The sequence below is a fragment of the Ptiloglossa arizonensis genome, chromosome 5, assembly GCF_051014685.1.
Source record: "Ptiloglossa arizonensis isolate GNS036 chromosome 5, iyPtiAriz1_principal, whole genome shotgun sequence".
Lineage (NCBI taxonomy): Eukaryota > Metazoa > Arthropoda > Insecta > Hymenoptera > Colletidae > Ptiloglossa > Ptiloglossa arizonensis.
In genome coordinates this window covers 3,254,285-3,274,744 of record NC_135052.1, presented here as the reverse complement: position 1 = coordinate 3,274,744, position 20,460 = coordinate 3,254,285, and the positions used below count along the sequence as shown (strand labels likewise).

Sequence of the window (20,460 nt, the reverse complement as noted above, 5' to 3'; positions counted from 1 at the left end):
TTCCCAGGCTTCTTCGAGTGCTGGCGAACCAACGAAACTCTAATTGGAATATCGTTAACCTACGTGGTACCCCCCCTGTCTGTTTCACGAGGCAACGCGCAAAGAAAATCGAAGACACCGAACCGACGAGCACCGTTTTCGAATTCTGGCCTTTGTGTTACCCGCGGAACGTCGTAATGCTTTCTTTCCCCTGGTCTAAATCCTCCTAATGATCTCGCGGAGCGGCCCAAAAGGAAACTGTTTGCCCGTGCCGCTAATGACCGGGTTAGGTCATTTTTTCCTCGCTGAGCGCGTGCGGACCAAAAATCGGCCGACTTCGCGGAACGAGCTCGTGCGATTCGCAATTAACCGCCAGGCATTCCGAGACAGGTGAGCATCCCTCGGGGAACCAAGTTTTCGTACATAAGACAGATGACGCGCCGCGTGGAAATTGCGTTACGCGCGCGAACGATACGTGCACGTAGCAGGTTGCGATTCGCGCGCTACTTGCGTAAACATACGTCGTTTCGCAATCGTGTGTCGCATCTGGACCGATACACCGGTCTATCGACTCGATTCGTACACGTTTCCCTTCTGTACACGATGAATCACCGAAGATAGATATTGCGAGCGGTTTTTTGGCAACGGGAGACGAATTCGATCGAAGGAGGAGGCAAGTTAACCTTGCTACGTCCCTCGAGTCCTTTCCGACCCATCGCGACCTCCTGATATATAGTTCTTCGATAACTAGGGCCGTTACGATAAATGCGAGTAATCCTGTATTTCCTTGGTCTTCTCATTAGCTAGCTGTACAGATGAAAGGAACCTTGATTGCCACGGTACGAAAGAATTGTTCTCGTTTGGTGTACCGTCACGATCGTTCCAAGTTTGCCATTAACGAGAAAATCTATTCTATTCGAAAATCGTCATGGGAAGCTTTCCGAGTTATCGAGCGATAAAGCGTTTATTATTTCTTCGGCTTTATCGAAGGGAAGTAACAACGGGAAGAATGACACGGTTTCTTTGTGGAAAGGACAAAATCCTTTTGGTACGTTAAGAAGGTAATCCAATGTCTCGAAAGACAAGTATTAGAAAATCATCTAAAGATGCAGAAAATAAAGTCTGATAAAGTGTACTTACTTTTTCACAGGCATAAAAACTTTCTCGCTGTACTTCTCTCCAAACGATTCGTTAGTTTATTCCAAGATGCCAGTTTGCAGCTACCTATTGTATCGTAAAGTCAAAAACGTGATTTTTCATATATGTATTTGGGACACCTCTTTCACTAAACTTTGAGTGCATAATCGAACGGAAGAACGGTTTAAAGTTAAAGGAACGTACACAGTATTTTCCAGTTAACACGACTCACCCTAGTCAAGTATTATATAATATATCGGCGTTATCGTTTTTCTCTTTTTTTTGCTCAGCGCGAATGACTCGTCAAATTGCGCGGTCAATGACAACAGGGAGGAGCAACTCTTATCAGACGCGGAATCCGTTTTATTGCGAATTCTCTTTCTTTTTTACGATCGAATTGGCGCGATTGAAAGTGATTCGAATTAGATACAAATAAAACAGTCCGAACGATACCGTATTCATTTTCGTGGAAAAGTATGAATATTTTCGTCTTCACTCGTGAATGCACCCGCATTGTGCGCGATGAGGATCTTTCTCGGCCAGAGATCGGTAGACTCGATGTTGGAGATAAGAAAAGGTCGATTCCTGTAAAAAAAAGACCGATATCTTGCATACTGCAATCTGTAGTATGACAGATCGTTTCCTGACAGTTTTCGGGGTTCTAAAATCGTTTAGTTACATTTTCTAAAATCAATTTTTTTTCAATAATAATAATAATTCAATGATAAACCGAGACTCTTTTGCCACGTAGAAATGGTTGATCTCTCTTATATCGTTACACTGCGTCTAATTTAAACGTTGATACGTTTAAAGAATTGGGTAACTGATTCAATCTTTTATTTACTTTGAGTAGCTTAATGTACAAAATTTCAACGAAGCATTAAACAGCGCAAAGTGTTCTGTAAATCGAACAAACGATAATATTGTTTCACCTACTTTATATTCTTTGCATCTTATACGCGATGCATCGATGTAACGATGAGATAACGATTAAAAAACGTTTTACCTGTTTTATCGCTGTACGCGTAGATATCTCCTTCCGTCTTATCGACGCTTTATCCTTGCGGTTGCATCTTGATTGACGAACAAAAAAACAAAGTTGGTCATCCAGAAACATTTAATTCAGTTGTACCTGTTCTTGGTACGTACCTCCTTGGTTCCAGGAAACGAGGAACGAACGAAAGTCGTAAATTTAACCAACCGAACAGCTGGAATACGAATGCAGGCACCATTCGTGCTCGTGTAGTGACCACAAAGAATGGACGAAAAGACGACACAAAAAGTCATAAGTTGTTTAAAATATTCCGCTTAATTGTATTTAAAGAGATTTTAACGATTCTCTTCTTAATAATGTATTATTACTTTTCGATCGTTAAAAGGAGCGTCCAATTATCGAAAAAAAGAATTCGTACATCTTTGAAATGTTTCTGAAATAAAAGAGAACGAAGGTTTTTATATCGTTGATGGCAACCGTTGCAATAAGGAAATGAAATTCGTCAACGAATTGGAAATTTATTTACTCAAATAATTGAAATACAGTATACGATTCAATTTGTACGCTTGAAATAAAATAGTGTGCTATACAATTTCATTGTACGATTTAGTCGAATGGATAGAATAATTGTTCGGTAACAGCTCAAGATTTTGTTAGGAGCCATATTTTACTTTCTGGTATTTTAATTCTCGAAGGTGATCCAATGTCTCGCAAGATAAGTATCGGAAAATAATCTAAAGATTATTTAATTAAATTAAATAAAGTCTAATAAAGTGTATTTACTTTTTCAAAGGCATAATGGTCTTCATCAAAGGTTTATTCCAAGATTTATTGCTACTCGATAAAGCGTTACTTTATCTCGAACGTTTAATACAATTTTAATACAACGAAAGAGAGAACTTTGTACAAAACGCTTCGTTTCTAAACAGTTTGATATCAATCTCGGTATTACTCAACGCAAATAAAATTAACAAGAATGAAATAATTGTAAACGAAAGAACGTACACAACGAAGAACATCGTGCGTACAAGTAACATCAATCGTAGTACACAAGATGCACCGCGAAACGTATCGAAGAATAGATTCGTTAATTTCTTAAACATTTGACACACTGCGCGACGAGAATTAATTGTCGATGTAGATAAATTCAGTTTATGGCGATCACGCAGAAAGCAGCTGACGCACAAAATTCGGCCGTCACGGTGTCTGTGAATACAGGTGAAAATTACTTAAAAAAGGTGCTCCGATAACTTGCCGTAACAAAATTACATCGTTAAAAATGAAAGCGCTACCGAACAACCTGTCACCGTACCAACTTACAGTTGCCCCCGATTTCATTTAACGCGTGTTTCATCCAGGTCTCGGAGACTCCCGGTCTTCGTGGCTGATTCGTATCCATAGGCCGGCTGTTATTTCCACGCGCGTTACTCTCTCGTGACCGGTTCTCTAATTATCCGTGCGTATTAGTGACTCGGACATAACACGCGGAAGGTGTAATTTCCGACACGTATTTCCACCGGAAATGTGGCACGGAATGATAAGTAGCATCGAGCTGTCAAGATAATCGATGGATTCGTCGCCACCGTCCATCCCCCTTTCGATCGTCGTTTCACGATCCACGGCATCGCGCCATTTAATTTCAACTCGCGGAGCCGCCGAATGTTCTTTTCCATTCGCGACGGTCATTTCACACCGACAATTTCTTTCGTACAGAAGGAACCGATTGGAATAGAAACGAATCGGGGACGAAATTAACTCGATGCGAGTTATCGATGGCCTTGCACTAACTGGTGTAAACGGGGTCAATTCGATCAGCGACGATAAACAGAACTACGTGAATATATACAGTGGGTGATCAAATTATTACGAACACCTAGAAATATTTCATATTTTATGGTTTCGGTACTACTGTATCCATGAAAGCGAAGTGTACGCTTTCTTTTGTTCTTCTCGCGTAGATAGAAACCTCGGCTATAGTTTCCAATGTCGCGACAGTCGTTTGTTCAATCTACATATGTGCAGCGAAACACCAATTTCTGCAACCTACCATTTCGTGTGTCTCGATGTTAATTCATTTGTTTTCGTTTCACTTAATTATCATTTATTCCAAAGCCCTCGAAAAACTATCGAAAACGTGCCAAGATGTGTCCAGGGAATTATAGACGGGAACGACGACGCGACAAGATAATATACTTTTATATTGTAAAAGACTTAAAATAATTGCGAGATGTTGCTGATAATGTAACGATACGTTTGGTTTTTTTTCCAAACAAAAGTATCATTTTATGCGCATTTTTAATTCTATTCTTGATCAAACTTTAAGTAACGGTTTCGAAGTGTTCGTAATAATTTAATCACCCGCTATAGAATACGCTAAATGTCAATTGTACGAAAAATTTCAAGCTTTATTTAAAATGCTAATTTTTCTTATCGTTGATCATATTTATCTTAACGCATGATGTGCCAGAGACGTATAAGTACTTACTTACACACATCTTCCGCAGGCTACCCTTCTAGCGGTCGCTTATAGCGCTGAAATCTTATATTCCTTTCATGGAATATGAGCCTCGCTTATTTTAATTTTCTTTTAGATTTGTTTGGCTTATCCTATCTCCCTGCTACACTTGACATTGTAACGTTTTCTCATCGTTCTCAGACTATCGCTTCCATTCGAAGTAACGAGCCGTGATTGTTCGTTCCTTGTTAGAGCATTATTTAAACAGTCATTGTTTAAATAGTCGATAATTCTATTCAAATAGTTGTCAGGCTCGAATGAACATTTCTGTAGGTATATTAAAATATTTCTATAGGTACATTACAAAAAGTTTGAAACAGTTTGGATAAAGTTCATTTTTATACGATTTTGTATTATTCAATTTCTGAGTAAATTCTTTTCGAATTAAATTATTTAAACTTTAATTACTCGTTGGTTTACGCATACATTTAATGCTAAATTACCTCACCCAATGCATCGTACTCAATTACATAGTACGTGAAATTTTTATCTTCAGAAATTCTTTTATTTAAGAACGATATATTTAAAATTTTTGATTCGGTGGAATTTTGAACGGTAGCAAAATCTTCTCGAAATCTATATGGTATTTGTAATTCGATAAAAGTAGGAGGATGACAGGTGTGACAACAGAACTAGAATAGTTCGAGTGGAGTGTCAAAGAAAGGGAAACGGTGACAAAATTGAATACAATGAACTTAGCACAGACAAAAATAACAATTGCACGTCGACACTGGATTTCCGACTTTCGTCGAATCGTTTGCAAACGTTCTTAATATGATCGTTCACAGTTGAGGTATTATGAAATTTACAGAACTCCCAGTTCGAATATCAATATTTCCGAACGAGAAGATATTTTAAAATGTCACGACATTCGATGATCCCTTTCATTTAATACTCTACTATTAAAACAAAGAAAGACGCGATACCCGTTGATAATTCGCGCGAAGCAAATTTGTAAAATCCATCGACAGGAAACTTTGTCTCGCGTCAATTAGGATCGCTTAGATACGAACCGCTTATTATCATATGAACGAAATATTCACCGATTCGTAGAAGTCGGTGAATCGAATTGTACTATAATTTTATCGTGTGTGCACTTTCTCCGTTTCTGTTTTACTATTTCCTCGAATACTTGTTCAATCGCAGTCTATCGTGGAACGGTAAAATTAGTAACTGAACTTTGCTTTTCGATACGCATACAGAGACTTCTTTGTAATCGTGGTACTTTGCAATCGTACCAGACGAGGCGTAAATTTTTCCATGCTTTGACACGTGTTCACGACGTGTTTCTCGAGAAAGGCGACGATACCTCTACCTATCGTCTGTTTGGACTGCAAGGAAAAAAGTTCCTTGACACCCTACGGTCGCCCGTTCAGATAGCTATTATCTCGTTGCAACTTGCAACACGTGCGATCATACCGGACTTTATGGCGGACGATTATGTTATTTAATTTCACGAGGCGTATTAATCTTACTCGGATCTTTGGTATCGCTTTGCACTCAACCCTTAATTACCAAACACTATTGATTCGTTTAATTTATTCAGATTTGTAATTAACAGTCAACGCAAATTTATACAGTACGTTCACGATAAACTGACCAATCGTATCTTCGTGACGATACGCGCAACAACTGCAAAAATAATTGAGAATAAAATATTAAAAAATAACCTACTTGCGTGGAAATTCAATTTGTCGGTTTCTGTGCAAATAAGTAAACAAAGGTGACGCAAAACTAGGGAATTTGAGTAAAGAAAAGATACTTTTTCCACGATAAATGAAGTTATTTAGAAAAAAATAACAACTCTGTTAATCTACACAAATGGAAAGAATAATATTGACGTATTTGTTAGCACGCTAGAATAGCAATCATGACTTATACAATTGTAAGTACTGTAGTATGTAAAATATGATTTACGAGCAATGGAAATACTATCCAGGAACAAACAATCCAGAATGCAACGAAGACTCGATAAATAGAAAACCAGTCGCCCATTTTCACTGTATCGAAGAAGTGGTGTTATTGCATTATTCAGTCGGCACTTTTCCACCTGGAATTCTGACAAAAACGACTCGACCGCCTATTCTCGTTCAACGAGGGAAACAGAAGGAGTCCGTGTCTGCACGCCTCGGATCGTACGAAATTTACACAGATGCTGTCGATTTCGTTTCACGTGTAACTCTGCTCCTTACAGAGAAATCGAAGCAGCAAAACGAAATACGGCGGTAGTCGTAGACGGTTGCCTATAATTACCATGACAAAAGCTGACCAATTACGCTGAAAACATTTCTACCTAAAGAATTAGGGTGTCCTAATTCGAAATCATTTTACATCACAATTACCTCGCGACTAGTTAAAATTCAGTAACAAGAGATACAAACGAGCAACCTCGAACCGAAAAAATTGTTCTAAGCATCCGTGGCTTTGGTAGGGATAAAGGGCGGCTACTTATTTCTTATAACGTATGCTCGCTCTTTAAATTGCAAATTCGTACGTGAGAAACAACTCAACGGTGGTTCCTTCCCTTTTATTTCTGCGTTAGTATTTCGTTATTCGATTTTCTTCCCGCACAATGTACAGTGACACCCACTCGATATCTTACGATTTCAGAAAATTATTTCACGCATTGATATTTACCAACGGTTACACTTTTCTTACCGTATCGTGAAATTTTGCATTGGTAAATTATATCGCGTAACAGTGAACGCAGAGTATTTTCAAATTGATTAGAAAAGTCTTCGATTTACATACACGGTGTATTTTACATAATCCATGAATAAATTTTGGGTACCAATTACATAGTTCAACGAATGCAAACTTTTTTCTCGTTAATAAACATATTACCGCACAGTTGTCCGTGAGGTATCGAAATCTCCATTATGTTTCTCGTTAACACGTATCTATAAAAACTGAACCCCCTCTAATTTCCCAACGCCCCTGCGGTCCTGGGGTGTTGTATTAGTTGAGTAAAAAAAGTTTGACAAAGTCTTTCGTGACCAAGGAACAGATGTCGAGAAGAAGTTCTTTCTAGACCCCATGGAACCAGAAAACGTGTGTGTTCTTCCATTAGTCACGGAAATTTCTTAGCCCCGGTGGCGTATCACTCCCTCGCTAATCTTCTTTGGTATAATGCGTGGCGAGAGGTGAATGCACCATAGTAAGATGTTTTGCTCGACAATCGATAGAATATTTTGCGCCGATACATCTACGTATCGATACGAAAAACTATCCGAGAATCTCGATTATTCTAAGATATAATTAGTAGTACAAGACGAGATACGAGTCTACACTGATTTTAGTACTTACAGCCGCCATAATACACACATAGAAATAAGGTACTACCGTCACAAGGTATATTTGTGATATCTGTAGTAATTTCGACCATTTTTACGCTACCTGAAAGCGTTTTCGATATTTTTCTCGAAAGATCTTCAAGACCAGGTTCAATTGCTAAACGTTCGCATAAAAATCTTTCACGTGTATATTTGTTAAATTTCCAAGGAAACTCGCGTTACCGAGTATACTATGAATTTATAAATTTGTTACAAAAGTGTTTTTTTATAAATCTCGACAAATGGTAAAATCATAATACGAATTCGGTTGGTTGCTTCGAATGCTTGCAAGTTTAAATCGTCATTTTCTGATAGGAAGCCAAACGAAAGATTTATCTTCGCCCGATCTGTTACAAATATTGTAACTATGTTTATTATACTCCGTGCAATTGGCGTAGTCCTCCTTCGAGGTTGAAATTCTCAAGTACTAAGGTTTCTCGCGTTTGATCGGTGGCGGCGACGAAATGGCGCTCTCTACGATCGGGCGCGTTTTTCGAAAACGGTTCGTGTTATTTTTCTCTGTTTCCAGACGGTTCTAAACGGAGAATGCTCTGAAAAATTTCTGCTCGATTACCGATATCGATAATCGTGTAAATATTTCCCATTGCGTAGCCCCGTTCGTGAGAAATTTATTCGGTAGAATTTCTCGAAACCATCGGATACGGTACTAAAAGAGTTAAGTCTGAATTAGGTGAACGTAACTTCTAGGTCTTCGAAGGAACAATACGAGTTTGTACATCCGATTAACATCGCCCGTACATGTCGAATTATACTTATCGGAATTCATACACGTGTACACGAGTTTATCGTCTACGTACCTTCAGATATTTATCCATGTTTACCCGACGAATCCCTGTTCGTTAGATAAATTCAAGTCGATAGACCCGAAATCGTTGGCAATCGAGATTAAAGGCAGCTAGGTAGATCGCGTTATCTCGTCGAGGTCCGTACGATCGGCATTAAAAAAGAACAAGGCGCGTTGTCCGGTCGATTTTTGACAGCGGCGGGTGCAACGATCCGAAAGCAACCGACGGTATTTCCCCTTGAATTTCCGCAACTGGTGCAACATGGCGCAAAGCGTGGCGCAACGTGGTGCAACACCCTCGTGACCGCGACCTGACTTAACTCGAGGCCTCCGGTCGCGATCGATGTGGCTATTTCCAGACTAGAAAACCACCGGAAAGATTATAATGGTCAGCCACGATAAATAATAAATACGTCCGGTGCGTCGCGAGAGGCGAGAACAATGTATGTATGTATTTACCTGGTTGTGTCGTGTTACGCGAAACTGTGTAACAGCGAAATACGAAAAACGAAGGCTGCACCGATGTCGCCACAGTACCGAGTAACTAGGTTGACTATATAACCTGGATAAACTGGAACGATTCAGAAATCGTTCCCGAGGAAATTCGAATCGAGAGCAATTAAATTCTACCATTGATAGACTTTATCGTTTCACAATTAGATTCCAATGGCAATGCAAACATCAAGATTTAAAGAGTGTCGCGCACTGTGGAACCAATCGTATCCCGATACCGTACCGTATTTCTTTCTAGAGAAATTTTTTTAATAAGAAAAATATCAATTCCGATACCACGGAGGAATCGAAACCATAAATTTGTGTCCGTTTACGTGCTATTTCGTGAAAATGATTAAAAGTCGAGCACTTGCTTTAACTCTTACGAAAACCTCCAATTCGGTTTTGTTCTTCGTGAAACGATTGAAATTTTGTTGGATTTTGTATCGACGATAAAATTACACAGATACAAGATTACGGTGGAACTTCGAGAATAATTTTCTTTGTACATATATTCTACATTCATCGGGTTAAATTATCTTTGCCGTGTTAACGAATCTGGGACACTGATGGCTATGGCTGGTACATTAATATGTTGATAAATTCAATAATAGAAAGCAGTAATAGTTCGACAACCGCTTGGATGGTTCAGATTACAACGCTCAACCAATGTTGAAATCAATACGGACGTGATAATAGTATCACTATGTTTCATAAATACAACAAGTGACGGTATAGTAGTGTATCTGCTGTTGTGAAATGCGTATTGTATTATCCAATACGTTACATCGAACTTGTCGAAGTACAATAATTTTGGTAATTAGATCGTATGAAACTGTACAACGTACAATCTACGCGTCGCTTTTAGAAACAATTTTTAAACCAGAGCCGAAATTATCGCACGCGAGAAGTATTTACATCTTTGCAAAAAGCATTTCTTAAACTTTATCGAAAAATCGCATATCGGATAAAACTTTGTCGACTCTTAAAAACGTTGAGACAATTCACTTTATCCGACCTCTCAAATAATGCATACCGCGTTAACCTTCCATCGATTTTACAAAACTTTTACCCTATCGCTTAAATCGATGCGATTGATTTTCAAACATTTCTACTGTATTTCGAATCGATGCAACGTTCTTAGACCCGAAAGTTTAAAATTTGCAAAAATTCAAACGTAGACACGACTCGCGTGCGAAGAACCGAGGTTACCGTGTAAATTAAATTTTAAACGACATTCGTAAGCGGGCGAGGTGGCAGTCAGTGTGTTAACCCCAGAATTCGGGTGGAGTCTCATTCACGGTTGCCAACTGCTGCGCATGCGCGCTCCGCTGGATCGCCTACAAACTTGGCAGTAGCATCGAGGAAAGTCGTAACGAGATATTTCCAAGTATCTGAACTAAATACGTTGCTCGTTGCTTACCGATAACCGACTACGTTTCTTTCCGAATATTCCAATTACGTGAATCTCTCTCTCTCAAAAAAAGAAAAAGAAAAGAAGAAAAGAAACTATTCATCGAAATCGTATTCCGTATTATGGAAAGGTTCGAACGAAAGCAACATCGAGACACGACGCTCGTTGGTAAACGAAATACACCGAAATACGATACTTGGTACGTTCCCGTCTACGGGAAAAGATATCTTCGATGAAAGTCTCGGTGAAAATCTGGCGCGAAGGTACGTCTGGCGTCGTCGAAGCCTCTTTGCAACGAAATCCGGGCTTCGTACATAGCCGGCTAAAAGGGAACTGCGATTCTTCGTCATGGCCGGACGAGTTTCGAATTTGCAACGCGCAAGAAACGAAGGCCGACTACAGGGCTCTGTTTCTGCCGCGCGGCCAGACGAAATCCACGTTACCTTCTTGGGTGATCCTTGGGGGTAAATGCGACCTAGCACAATCCGACGACCTTCGATCAAGGTGGAACGAACGAAAGTTGGGTATGAGGCTTGCGGGACAGGGATGAAGGAGCGGCGTAGCTTCATGGGGAAACATCTCGGGGAATAAAGGTATGGGGACGTCTGTCTCCATGGTGATCCCATCGAGCGGTTCGGAGCGCACTGTAGAGCGGGAAAACGCCCTTCGCACGGCTCCGGTCCCTTGCCGCGCGGCGACAGAAGGGTCAAGAAACCTCTTCTGCCGTCTTCCTGATCGCCAAACAGATATACGGGCCCGCCGGATGAGAGCGGTCTCGAAGATATTGCCCGGGAGACAAAGACATTTTTCAACTCCGTTAATTTCGCGATGAGTCTGCGAGCCGAGAATCCTCCTCTCGAGCATCCATCGGCCGGAATACGTCATCGGGCGGTTCAAGCCAGAAGGAGAATCGTGGAAACGGTTCTCGCGAGAGTCCTTCGTTTCGGATGGAACTTTGCGTTGGACATCGTGCGTCGTGGATAATTGAAATCGATCGATTCGAAGAAGGGAATCGAGGCCTGGAGGAGGGTGTTTTCTCTGACGGTCGAAGAAAGCCACGGTGAAAATTATCCTTTACAAAGGGGAGCGCACGACAAGTCGAACTTTCGACGATTCGTACGTTCGTGTACAGTATCGCGTGGAATTTTTATTTATTTCACTTTTCAGCAATTCGGTTCGTATTTTAATGAATTCGTCTCTTCGCGTCGGAGATCACGAGGTGAGAATATTTTTCCAAAACTGTTCGAACGAAAGCTGTTTGAAAAGTTTCATAATTGTTTCCATCCCCCGGATCGTGCTAAATGAATTAGCATTCGGAAAGAAATTTTTGTCGTAATTAAGAGTTGTTTTTGGTCGGTCAACAATTTGTAACTTCTGATAACTTTAAGAATCCACCGTAAGACGATTTTTTCTCGATAGATTGTACAACTGCGCGTGAATCAATTTTAATACGCGCATTATAAATTTAATATAGGTAATATCTCAATAAGATACAATATTTGAATCAAGAATCAAACGAAAATGCAGTAAAAGCTGTAACAATTTCATTTACGTGATACTTTCTCGTATTGAATTTTCAAATAAATCGTCGCTACTTGCAAAACTAATGGTTCTTATCGACAATTGCACAAACAGTTGTCTTATGTTTACGTAACTGTACAAATTTCAACGTTTGCAAATTTTTCCATAGAATTCTATAAGTTGTACCGAATCGAGATCTTTTCACAATTGCAAAAGCTTGCGTTCGACAAACAAACGCATTATAGTTTATACGATTAAGACAATTTAAATGCGATCGTCGTTAGGCTTATAATGACGCCTACGCCAAACGTCACCAACTAATCTCAATGTCGTTTCAGTAAATACAAGACTTAGTGTCCAATCAAAGGAATTTAAGACCCTTAGACCCAATTAATTGGGCATTGATTAGGCGTGACTCATGTATTTCGATAAACGCGACTACACAGGGACCGGTAGTCCTTAGCTTTTGACGTGTGCGTGCGTATGTACACCGCTTATACTGATGATTAGTAATTACTGTAAGAGATGTTTAATACATCTGCGTGGGAAAGTAATATTCACCGACACATGTATCGTGCGAACATTAACGTCTGAAACCGTATTTGATCCTTCTAACGTTCTCGAACCGTATACGTACATACATATATATTTAACGAATTGTGTTACCTCTATTCTCTTTAAGGATAAACGATCTCCAATTTTTCCAAATTCAAAATGATCGATTAACGGCAACTCTGTATAACGATTAATAAGTAAGTAAAGTATTTACTAACGATTAGTAAATAAAGTATTTTCATAAATTCAGTTGTATCGTAAAATTAGGGTAGAACTACGAGGATTAAAATTTTTCAATTATTAACGCTCGTTCCCTTAACGTTAACGTAACATTAATACCTTCTAAAGCGATAAACTTTCCAACGAGTAAAATTCGTTTTATCGTAATAAACGAGCAGCTACAGTAATATTGTAATAAAACAGCATTATCTGTAATTATTCTGTTTCGGTTTAAGCTTCGCAGAACGTTTGAAGCGTGTTTATAAAACATTCCAAACATAATAATATATAATTATTTCTTTCCGGTAAAGGAAAATAAATATTATCCGTGTTTCTCTCTCTTTGATTTATATATTACTTTGCGATCAAATTTAGTAACAATATCGTCGTTAACCGTGCGTTTTCTTTCTAGTTTCCAACTGTTTGTTCGATAAATTACGCAGTAGGCGGTCAATATAATCGAAAGTTGAATTTTTCTTTACTTTAAATTACCAGAAGGTAAGAAAAACGAATCACGATGAAAGTAATGGACCATAATGCGTTTTTTTCAACATGGTCGCTCGTTCCTCTTCGTCCCTTTAATTAAATGCTTCACCCTTGTATTACGTTTTCTTAGAATTACTTAAATTGTATCAGGAATTTCAAGATTGGATAAATATTAGGGCGAAACGCTACATTAATTCTGTTTGATTCGATTCTAGGAACAATGATAACGCTAACGTCTTTTCAAATTGCGATACTTGACAATTGACCCGAACCGTTATACGTCCATGAAATAATATTTTTAAACGGTGGGTTAACATGTTACGAAATTTATTCGTATTTTAAAAATCGGTCTCGAGAAAAGTACATTGAATTCTTTCAGCATTATTCGTTCGATCGAAATACAATGGGTTTGTGCATTTTATAGACTGGAAAACAATAAAGAGCATAGCTCTGAACCGATACCACGTCCATGGTATTCTCCTTAGCTTGCATCTAGGAACTACCGTTTATTTAAAAAAAACCGATCGCTTAAAACAAGCATGTCCAAGTTAAGCTCCGCAGATTAGGCACCTTCCCCCGTTCTGTCCCGTTTCCATGGTACCACAACGCCAGCTGATGTCGCGCTATACGATGGCCGCCCAATGGGAACATCTCCACCAAAAATTAGTGTATCGTCGTTTTATTTTGTAAGCGAAATTCCCAGCAGGAGCTGGAACGCGTGATTTTATTCTTCCTCGATCGAAGTGCAAGGGGCCACAAACATACATAAATGTGTCTGGCTTAAAATCTTGGCTCAAAGGAGTGGACGTATTTCTAAAAACTGAACAAATCTCCACTATTTAGAAATGATTGGTCGATTGCACAATTTACACTTACAATTTAGTTTGGAGACAACATTGTCCATAGGGTGGCCTGATATCTGTCACTATCGATGCATTTTGCCTTAACCTCCCCGTTTCAAATTTTTCTCTATTACAAAATAAAATTTATTATCATCGGTACGGTAAATTCCAGGTATTGTATATCTATCGCAAACATAACCCAGGGAAAACTGCATACATATGTTTGTACATAACTGAATTTAAACCAACGACTAGTGTATTTTTCCATTTGCCACTTTTTCGGAGAATCGATAAACCGGTAGATAGAATTGATTCGCTTGCACTAGAACAGTGTTTCTCAAACTTCACTTTCCCACGGTCCGTGGTTCGATATAGAATTTTTGGCGAACTTCCACGAGTACGATTGAAATTTTAACTTTCTTTCAATATAATTCAAAACTTTCTTTTTTTGTGCACTCACGCTTTAACGATTTTCATTCAATTCGAACAATCGTTATCTTCTTCTTTAATTTGAATTTTTTACACGTAATCTACTAAACCGATTCACAGATACAAGTACGACAAAAAACGGGGATCTTATTCGAACTCCTTTAAAACGAGATACCGTGTATCGTATCTTTTTCCGTTTATTCTGATCAATCGACGTAAAAAAAAAAAAAAAAAAAAACAAACAAATTGAATCACAAATTGTAAGTAACCTGGGATTAATGTACACCGCAAGTATTTCTACGATGAACGCGAAAGAGATCGATAATAAGACACTTGGATCGTAGCCGTAATATAAAATAATAAATTACATTGGTTAATGTGATTTTTTTACTCGGTCGCTTCAAAAAGTGCACACTCGGCTGGGTAAAAAGTAAGAAAACGTTTCGCAAGGTAAAAAAGAATACGGTTGGTAACCAAGCTCGCACAGGTTGAATCGGGCAGTGGCGAGCATCGGCTTCACGATCCCCCCATTCACGGATGGTCGTGCCGACAATGTTGCGATTCAGACTGCTTAACAAGATTTCGCTGCGGTCATCGTCTCCGGTCTCGGATTAAATTTTATAGTCCATACAAAGTTGCCAGCCGCCAAGCGAGACCGCGGTGTATCGGGGCCCTCGATCGTAATTCTGTTTAATAAGCGCACGAGCGAGCGAGCGAACCGGCCAACCCGAGTGCACGCGAACACGAAAATATTTCGCGCTCGACTCTAAACCGATGCGCATAGTTTCGTACGATCGACTGGTCTTGTTCGCGCATGCGTCGCGGTAACGTTCCTCGGTTCGTATTCGTGCGACGAGTCGTGCGGGATTTTCGACGCGTTTTCGCGCGCGATGCCCGTACCGCACGCCGCGTAGCCCACCCTCGTATTACGAACGTCGTTATAACGGTTGTAAAACTGACCTTAAAACTAAAATACCGCTTTTGCGCAGCTCGTGCAAAGAATTACACCGCGCAGCGCATCCCAGCCCCTTGCGGTACCGAGCGCCGTTCTCTCGCGAAACGAGCGCGTACCGAAACTGCAACAGCGCTATCTTATTAACGTTAAAGGGTGGTGATCACGTATCGTGCACGTGGCGAACACCTGTCGTGCCGTTCGCGAAGAAAACGCCGCGCCGTCTAATGAAAGACCCGGGACAGAAACGCGCGGTACACGCGTCCTCAAACCGAGAAACACCCGAGAAACGCCTCGCGTTTCGCGTTTCGCGTCGATTTACACGCATACGCGACACCCGCCCCTTCCTCGACCAAATGGAATTTCGAGCTGGGAAAGTTTCGCGTTTAGGGACCATTGTGTTCCACGACCGAGACTTTCTTTTGTTTCGCTTAACTTTCAGCGACTCGATTAACTCTTGCGCAACGTTTCGCAAACTCTTGTGTCATCGTCCCAAGTTTCGCTTCTATTTCGGGAGTTTTAACCCTCTCCTGGCGCGGAATTAATCTTACCACGTAAATAACGCGCGGGACCCGCTACGACCTCGTGGAAAAATTATTTAACGCGAATTTTGCATTCTTTTTTTGCGCAAAGATACGGACGTCGGTTTTTTCGACTCGTCCGTGCGCGTTGTATCGAACGCGCGAAATTTGCTACGAACGGTTCAAATTACGAGAACACTGCTTCGAACGCTATCGTACCTCGGCTTTACTGCGAAATGTTTTTCAATTTTTCAATCGTTCGTAATAATCGATCTTCGCTTTTCTCGAGTATATTTTCTAATCTACAAGCTCTCCACGAACTACTGCATACAAATGCTACTACACACGGATGAATCTCAACTTCCACGAACAACGTTGCTCGTTTTCTCTGTATTCTTTTTAGCATAGATCATGTGGTTTCCGTCTGTTGTTTTCTGGTTCAAACGCAAAAAATGACTCGGCGTGCGACAGAATTCGAGAGAAAATACGTGTGAATATAATACAATTATTCGCGATGCGAAATAATTGTTTCGAGTCCTTGCGTATATTTGTAAAAGGTTCGTTTATTCGAGGTTGGTGGATCGCGCGACGAACCGAAAGAACGTGTAAAGTGTTCGAGAACGCGATGCACAACGAGGACAGCGATCCCACGAATCGGTGAAATGGAAAATAACCGGCATCTACGAGTAAAAAATACAGTGTACGAGACGAACGAAAGAAACGAATTTCAACGTTTTGCCAGGAGCGTTGCTCGTTCGAATCGGGCTCGTTTCTCCGCGGCGTTATTCGCTTTTAATAGAGAACAAACGACGGCTCCGAATCCCCCCGATGCGCCGAGGACCCGTGGTGATGACGCGGACAGAACAGAATTTAAGGACGCCACGAGGTTACGACATTTTCAAGGATCGCTTCTTCGGGTCCCGAAACAAAGGGAGGCGCCTATAGCACGAAGGTGGCTCGTAACGAGAAGGAGAGCAGGAATTGCGGGGCACCGCGATGGAAAAAGACGGAGGCTGCCGAAAATTGCTGCTGCGGGCCAACCTGTCTGCGAAAAATAGAGAAGTCGCCGAAAAAGATGGGTGGTGGCTGCAGAAAGAGAAAGAGAGCCAAAGAGAATTCTACCTATTCGGCGAACTGCGGTCGAGGAACCGTGACTCTTTCCGTGCCGAGCAGTCTCACGAAAAAGCGATTTCATTGAGCGAAGTCATTGACAACGTCAGCGAGTCTGGTTCATTAGGGCAGCTAACTGTCTGCCGGGGACGTTTTCTAGTCGATTTTCTGCAACCGGGTGGCTCGAGAGCCCGAACGTAATTCAATGAAGGGAAACGTGCAAGAGCGGTGGCCAGGTTACAAAGTGGAACCGCTTATGGAATTTCTATGCAGAGCCGCGAGCTCGGTGAATCGAATTGTCGGTCGGCAGCCTTGATTGGTTTTTATTCGGGGTCCCCGCGAGGATCGAGAAATATGATTATCATCTCGTCGCTACGTTGCCAGAATTTACCAAACTTTTCCGTCGCGGAGCGTTGCTGTACCGTGGTAATTGCATCAATGAACTTACAGTTCCCGTCGCGACGATTAATGTCTTCGCGAGCGTTTCAAAACGAACGATATCGACCACGGCTCGTCTTACGCGGAACTACTTTCGTTCGATCGAAACGAACTTAATCGTTACAGCGCGTACGATTAATTACGATACGTGAACGGAACGATCTTGAAACGTTAGCTTACCGCGGACAACATATTGCAACTGTAAACGGTTGATCGAAAAATCCGATTAAACGAAAAAGTGTAGGTAGTTTTAAACTCGCGACTGTTGAACGCAAATATTACACTTTACGTCGAGTTTTGTTCTCTCGATTGTTTAAACGTACAGATTTATCTTTCTCTCTGTCGCTCGGAACAAGTATCTTTAATTTGTGTACAATTGAACGATTAATCGATCTTTCTACAAACGCATTACTATCGGTATTAAATATTTAATTGCTCGATAAAATGTTATCGGACTAGCTGTACAACTGCTTTCTCGATTTACGATTACTGTACGATATTATCGCGAATAAGGATTCACGAGTTTGGTAAATTACTTTTGCACGCATACTCGATAAAGTATGGATATCGACGAAGCCGTAACGCGTCTCCTGACGAGCAGTTCGAACGATAATGTAGAAAATTTGTTTCTGGATTCAAACGTTATATTTTTCGATACGACATAATTTTGAAAGAGCAATATTACCACATCGAGCGAAATACTTCGAAGATCTTGGAAAATAAATCAAGTCCGTACATGCCTATTGGAAAGAATAGAAATGTCGTGTATTCGCTATCCTTGGATTTTTACGGAATGTTAATACGGCAATTGAAAACAGTTTCGAGGAACGCTGGCAGACACACAAAGCGTTGACGAACAAAAATATTCACAGTCTTCGTGAACACGTAGTACTAACCGAGTCGAGTAAAAAGTATGTAATCGACGTAGGTTCAAAAATAAATGTTGTCGAAGTTGGCAGCGATTTTTGGTTTTGGCGTTCGCAAGTAGCTAGCTCGCTTCTCTTCGCCATTTACGATTTCTAAATAAATTATCTTACCGTAATCTTCTTTTGTCTACTTTCTATAGACAGTTCGATTTGTTCCCCTTCCATGTCCACATATAATTCGTGTTATAAAATAACGTATTCCCTCGAACATTTCTGGCTGTGTTCGAATCACTCGATGAGCGTATTCTTCATTCACCGAAGAAAGAAAGCATCGCTCTTTAAAATATTACATCGTACAATTACGATACAATATTAATCTTTGATTGAAATATTAACTAAATACATGCGTTTAATTTTCATTTTCGCTTCGTCAAATATATAGTAAATTTCATAATTCGATTTCGCGTATTATTGCGTATTTGAAACATCTTACTCGTTTACTCTTCGTAAGACATATTTCTCGTAGACGTACAAAAAGATATTACATCGTTATCCGAAGATGATCTAGAAGAGATCGAAAACTGTTATAAACGTTGCGTTTACAATTGAACGAACTCTATTTACTCGTTTGACCAAAATAAGTTCTTTATTCGTAACATGCTGGAAACGTTTCTCTTCTCTCCTAACATTCTGCGAACTTCGTGTATTATTACATATTTTAAACATCTTACTCGTTTACTCTTCGTAAGATATATTTCTCGTAGACGTAGAAAAAGATATTATATCGTTATCCGAAGATGATCCAGAAAACTGTTATAAACGTTGCGTTTACAATTGAACGAACTCTATTTACTCGTTTGACCAAAATAAGTTCTTTATTCGTAACATGCTGGAAACGTTTCTCTTCTCTCCTAACATTCTGCGAACTTTGCGTATTATTACATATTTTAAACATCTTACTCGTTTACTCTTCGTAAGATATATTTCTCGTAGACGTAGAAAAAAGTATTACATCGTTATCCGAAGATGATCCAGAAAACTGTTATAAACGTTGCGTTTACTATTGAACGAACTCTATTTACTCGTTCGACCAAAATAATTTCTTCCTTCGTAACATTCTGTAAACGTTTCTCTTCTCTCGTGACATTCCGCGTGCTTTAAACGCGGTGTATTTTTGAAAAATTCAACGTCCAGTTTCGTATTTAACCGAGAACAGAAGTTATTCAGCCACCTAATGTACACCGATACATACGTACATATATCGATCCAGCGGATACAACTGGATTCCCGTAGTACGTCCGCGGTTCCGAAAACCCTAGACCCTTTATTTGCACAAGGATAAGGCCGGATGCAGTTATCAAAGCGACCGATAAGGAGGCCCTGGGGCCCCAAGAACGCACGGTGAGACTTCTCGTATTTACAATATTTGATCTCCTCGGACCACAACGCCGCGAGGGGAGCATCAGCCATTGAGGTTTCGTCGAGGGGCCCGCTACGGTCCTTGAAGGATCCCCAGCTCAGGTAGACAGGACGGCCATTCATGGCCTCCCGCGAGTAGAAGGCTCGGCCTCGAACAGGAAACGAAAAGGTTCGGATGCTCGCCGCTATTTAGACGTTTTCAAAGAAGCTCTAGCTGTTGCCGAACGATATCCAATCCCTTTACACCGATCATCTTTCTTTTAAAATGTGTTTCTTGACTTAGGATCATCCAGAACGTATCGGGGTCACTCGGTGATCTTTGTACAAGGATATCGGATCGACCAATCGATCTCACGGATCTTGATACTTTGGAAATGCGTTCTGCGACGCGACGAGGAGAAACGATTCTCTCATTTTGCATCATCTCTCGTTTT

General features: G+C 40.4%; 1 long non-coding RNA gene across 1 annotated transcript; it reads right to left on the bottom strand.

The window, feature by feature from the left end:
• Positions 1-1,608: 1,608 nt before the first annotated feature.
• Positions 1,609-2,409, bottom strand: LOC143147412 (uncharacterized). The gene is made up of 3 exons (XR_012992261.1): positions 2,266-2,409; positions 2,123-2,189; positions 1,609-1,701 (listed from the first exon to the last, which is right to left on the bottom strand). It is a non-coding gene; the product is annotated as an uncharacterized LOC143147412 (long non-coding RNA).
• Positions 2,410-20,460: the final 18,051 nt, after the last annotated feature.